The sequence below is a fragment of the Anopheles marshallii genome, assembly GCF_943734725.1.
Source record: "Anopheles marshallii chromosome X unlocalized genomic scaffold, idAnoMarsDA_429_01 X_unloc_115, whole genome shotgun sequence".
In the NCBI taxonomy this organism is placed as follows: domain Eukaryota; kingdom Metazoa; phylum Arthropoda; class Insecta; order Diptera; family Culicidae; genus Anopheles; species Anopheles marshallii.
Window position 1 is genome coordinate 15,001 of NW_026525686.1, and position 5,000 is coordinate 20,000.

Consider the following 5,000-nt stretch of genomic DNA (forward strand, 5'->3'; position numbering starts at 1 on the left):
AATGATGAAAAGTGAAACCCGCGATCGATTGGAGAAACCTTATTTTACACTGAAAAATTCCACATAAGCAAAATTTGTATGGAGCACCCTACTGCAGAGCACACCGACAGGGCCGGGAAGGAAGGCCCGGTCCAAGAAAAAATTTTTGCGGGACCACTCAAAACATCATAGTTAGACCTAGCAAATGATGAAAAGTGAAACCCGCGATCGATTGGAGAAACCTTATTTTACACTGAAAAATTCCACATAAGGAAAATTTGTATGGAGCACCCTACTGCAGAGCACACCGACAGGGCCGGGAAGGAAGGCCCGGTCCAAGAAAAAATTTTTGCGGGACCACTCAAAACATCATAGTTAGACCTAGCAAATGATGAAAAGTGAAACCCGCGATCGATTGGAGAAACCTTATTTTACACTGAAAAATTCCACATAAGGAAAATTTGTATGGAGCACCCTACTGCAGAGCACACCGACAGGGCCGGGAAGGAAGGCCCGGTCCAAGAAAAAATTTTTGCGGGACCACTCAAAACATCATAGTTAGACCTAGCAAATGATGAAAAGTGAAACCCGCGATCGATTGGAGAAACCTTATTTTACACTGAAAAATTCCACATAAGGAAAATTTGTATGGAGCACCCTACTGCAGAGCACACCGACAGGGCCGGGAAGGAAGGCCCGGTCCAAGAAAAAATTTTTGCGGGACCACTCAAAACATCATAGTTAGACCTAGCAAATGATGAAAAGTGAAACCCGCGATCGATTGGAGAAACCTTATTTTACACTGAAAAATTCCACATAAGCAAAATTTGTATGGAGCACCCTACTGCAGAGCACACCGACAGGGCCGGGAAGGAAGGCCCGGTCCAAGAAAAATTTTTTGCGGGACCACTCAAAACATCATAGTTAGACCTAGCAAATGATGAAAAGTGAAACCCGCGATCGATTGGAGAAACCTTATTTTACACTGAAAAATTCCACATAAGCAAAATTTGTATGGAGCACCCTACTGCAGAGCACACCGACAGGGCCGGGAAGGAAGGCCCGGTCCAAGAAAAAATTTTTGCGGGACCACTCAAAACATCATAGTTAGACCTAGCAAATGATGAAAAGTGAAACCCGCGATCGATTGGAGAAACCTTATTTTACACTGAAAAATTCCACATAAGGAAAATATGTATGGAGCACCCTACTGCAGAGCACACCGACAGGGCCGGGAAGGAAGGCCCGGTCCAAGAAAAAATTTTTGCGGGACCACTCAAAACATCATAGTTAGACCTAGCAAATGATGAAAAGTGAAACCCGCGATCGATTGGAGAAACCTTATTTTACACTGAAAAATTCCACATAAGGAAAATTTGTATGGAGCACCCTACTGCAGAGCACACCGACAGGGCCGGGAAGGAAGGCCCGGTCCAAGAAAAAATTTTTGCGGGACCACTCAAAACATCATAGTTAGACCTAGCAAATGATGAAAAGTGAAACCCGCGATCGATTGGAGAAACCTTATTTTACACTGAAAAATTCCACATAAGGAAAATTTGTATGGAGCACCCTACTGCAGAGCACACCGACAGGGCCGGGAAGGAAGGCCCGGTCCAAGAAAAAATTTTTGCGGGACCACTCAAAACATCATAGTTAGACCTAGCAAATGATGAAAAGTGAAACCCGCGATCGATTGGAGAAACCTTATTTTACACTGAAAAATTCCACATAAGGAAAATATGTATGGAGCACCCTACTGCAGAGCACACCGACAGGGCCGGGAAGGAAGGCCCGGTCCAAGAAAAAATTTTTGCGGGACCACTCAAAACATCATAGTTAGACCTAGCAAATGATGAAAAGTGAAACCCGCGATCGATTGGAGAAACCTTATTTTACACTGAAAAATTCCACATAAGCAAAATTTGTATGGAGCACCCTACTGCAGAGCACACCGACAGGGCCGGGAAGGAAGGCCCGGTCCAAGAAAAAATTTTTGCGGGACCACTCAAAACATCATAGTTAGACCTAGCAAATGATGAAAAGTGAAACCCGCGATCGATTGGAGAAACCTTATTTTACACTGAAAAATTCCACATAAGGAAAATATGTATGGAGCACCCTACTGCAGAGCACACCGACAGGGCCGGGAAGGAAGGCCCGGTCCAAGAAAAAATTTTTGCGGGACCACTCAAAACATCATAGTTAGACCTAGCAAATGATGAAAAGTGAAACCCGCGATCGATTGGAGAAACCTTATTTTACACTGAAAAATTCCACATAAGGAAAATTTGTATGGAGCACCCTACTGCAGAGCACACCGACAGGGCCGGGAAGGAAGGCCCGGTCCAAGAAAAAATTTTTGCGGGACCACTCAAAACATCATAGTTAGACCTAGCAAATGATGAAAAGTGAAACCCGCGATCGATTGGAGAAACCTTATTTTACACTGAAAAATTCCACATAAGGAAAATATGTATGGAGCACCCTACTGTAGAGCACACCGACAGGGCCGGGAAGGAAGGCCCGGTCCAAGAAAAAATTTTTGCGGGACCACTCAAAACATCATAGTTAGACCTAGCAAATGATGAAAAGTGAAACCCGCGATCGATTGGAGAAACCTTATTTTACACTGAAAAATTCCACATAAGCAAAATTTGTATGGAGCACCCTACTGCAGAGCACACCGACAGGGCCGGGAAGGAAGGCCCGGTCCAAGAAAAAATTTTTGCGGGACCACTCAAAACATCATAGTTAGACCTAGCAAATGATGAAAAGTGAAACCCGCGATCGATTGGAGAAACCTTATTTTACACTGAAAAATTCCACATAAGGAAAATATGTATGGAGCACCCTACTGCAGAGCACACCGACAGGGCCGGGAAGGAAGGCCCGGTCCAAGAAAAAATTTTTGCGGGACCACTCAAAACATCATAGTTAGACCTAGCAAATGATGAAAAGTGAAACCCGCGATCGATTGGAGAAACCTTATTTTACACTGAAAAATTCCACATAAGCAAAATTTGTATGGAGCACCCTACTGCAGAGCACACCGACAGGGCCGGGAAGGAAGGCCCGGTCCAAGAAAAAATTTTTGCGGGACCACTCAAAACATCATAGTTAGACCTAGCAAATGATGAAAAGTGAAACCCGCGATCGATTGGAGAAACCTTATTTTACACTGAAAAATTCCACATAAGGAAAATATGTATGGAGCACCCTACTGCAGAGCACACCGACAGGGCCGGGAAGGAAGGCCCGGTCCAAGAAAAAATTTTTGCGGGACCACTCAAAACATCATAGTTAGACCTAGCAAATGATGAAAAGTGAAACCCGCGATCGATTGGAGAAACCTTATTTTACACTGAAAAATTCCACATAAGCAAAATTTGTATGGAGCACCCTACTGCAGAGCACACCGACAGGGCCGGGAAGGAAGGCCCGGTCCAAGAAAAAATTTTTGCGGGACCACTCAAAACATCATAGTTAGACCTAGCAAATGATGAAAAGTGAAACCCGCGATCGATTGGAGAAACCTTATTTTACACTGAAAAATTCCACATAAGGAAAATATGTATGGAGCACCCTACTGCAGAGCACACCGACAGGGCCGGGAAGGAAGGCCCGGTCCAAGAAAAAATTTTTGCGGGACCACTCAAAACATCATAGTTAGACCTAGCAAATGATGAAAAGTGAAACCCGCGATCGATTGGAGAAACTTTATTTTACACTGAAAAATTCCACATAAGGAAAATTTGTATGGAGCACCCTACTGCAGAGCACACCGACAGGGCCGGGAAGGAAGGCCCGGTCCAAGAAAAAATTTTTGCGGGACCACTCAAAACATCATAGTTAGACCTAGCAAATGATGAAAAGTGAAACCCGCGATCGATTGGAGAAACCTTATTTTACACTGAAAAATTCCACATAAGGAAAATTTGTATGGAGCACCCTACTGTGGTCACCATCGGTCGAGTTGGTCGAGACGGGCAAAAAATTTTTTTTTCCATATCGTCTCAAAACATGATTTATGGACCTTGTAAATGTTGAAAAGTGAAACGAAATCACTTTTGGAGCGATGAAAATTTTGTATGGGAGGTCCCTACCCGGAACAAATTTTACTAGTAAAGTCATCATTCCGCGACGAGAAATTTGAAAATGGTCAAATATGGTTAAGATGTCATGTTCATTCCCTACTATGGGGGACCAGGTCGTCACGAAAAAATTTTTTTCTCGACCTGGTCAAATGTGGTTCTGCGACGGAGGTTAAACTAATATTGCATAATTTGGGCCAAAAACCCCCCTCTGTCAGATATTGTACCCGTTCAAGAGCAATAGCAGACCACATAAGTTGAGCTTTGAGGTATCTGAAAGTTGAATATAGAGCGAGGTTCTAAGCGAAGGGATAGCTTAACGTTGAGCATTGAACGCAAAAAAGCTTAGAGATAAGCTTAAGATACAAGGGTTGTGGTGCAGAACACAGCTTAACGTTGAGCTTTGAACGCACATGGCTAGAACTAAGCTAAGAGATACCTATAGTGGTGCATGGAACTGCTCACAAGTTGAGCTTCGAGAAGTCCAAAGGCAAAATGTAGAGCGAGGTTCTAAGCGAAGGGATAGCTTAACGTTGAGCATTGAACGCAAAAAAGCTTAGAGATAAGCTTATTATATAACGATTGTGGTGCAGGACACAGCTTAACGTTGAGCTTTGAACGCACATGGCTAGAACTAAGCTAAGAGATACGGGTAGTGGTGCATGGAACTGCTCACAAGTTGAGCTTCGAGAAGTCCAAAGGCAAAATATAGAGAGAGGTCCTAGCAGCCTAAAAAACTTCTAGGGCCGACAGCTCACAAGTTGAGTTTCGAACGCAATTAGGCTACCCTGGTAGCCTTGATTTGAAAGCATTAAGGCAATGATATGGTAGAATGCCCGATCTTAAACCTATTGACAGAGAATGTGTACGAGTAAGCATAGATGTGGAGGAGCACATACCCTAAACAGTCCCGAAAGATGGTTAGCT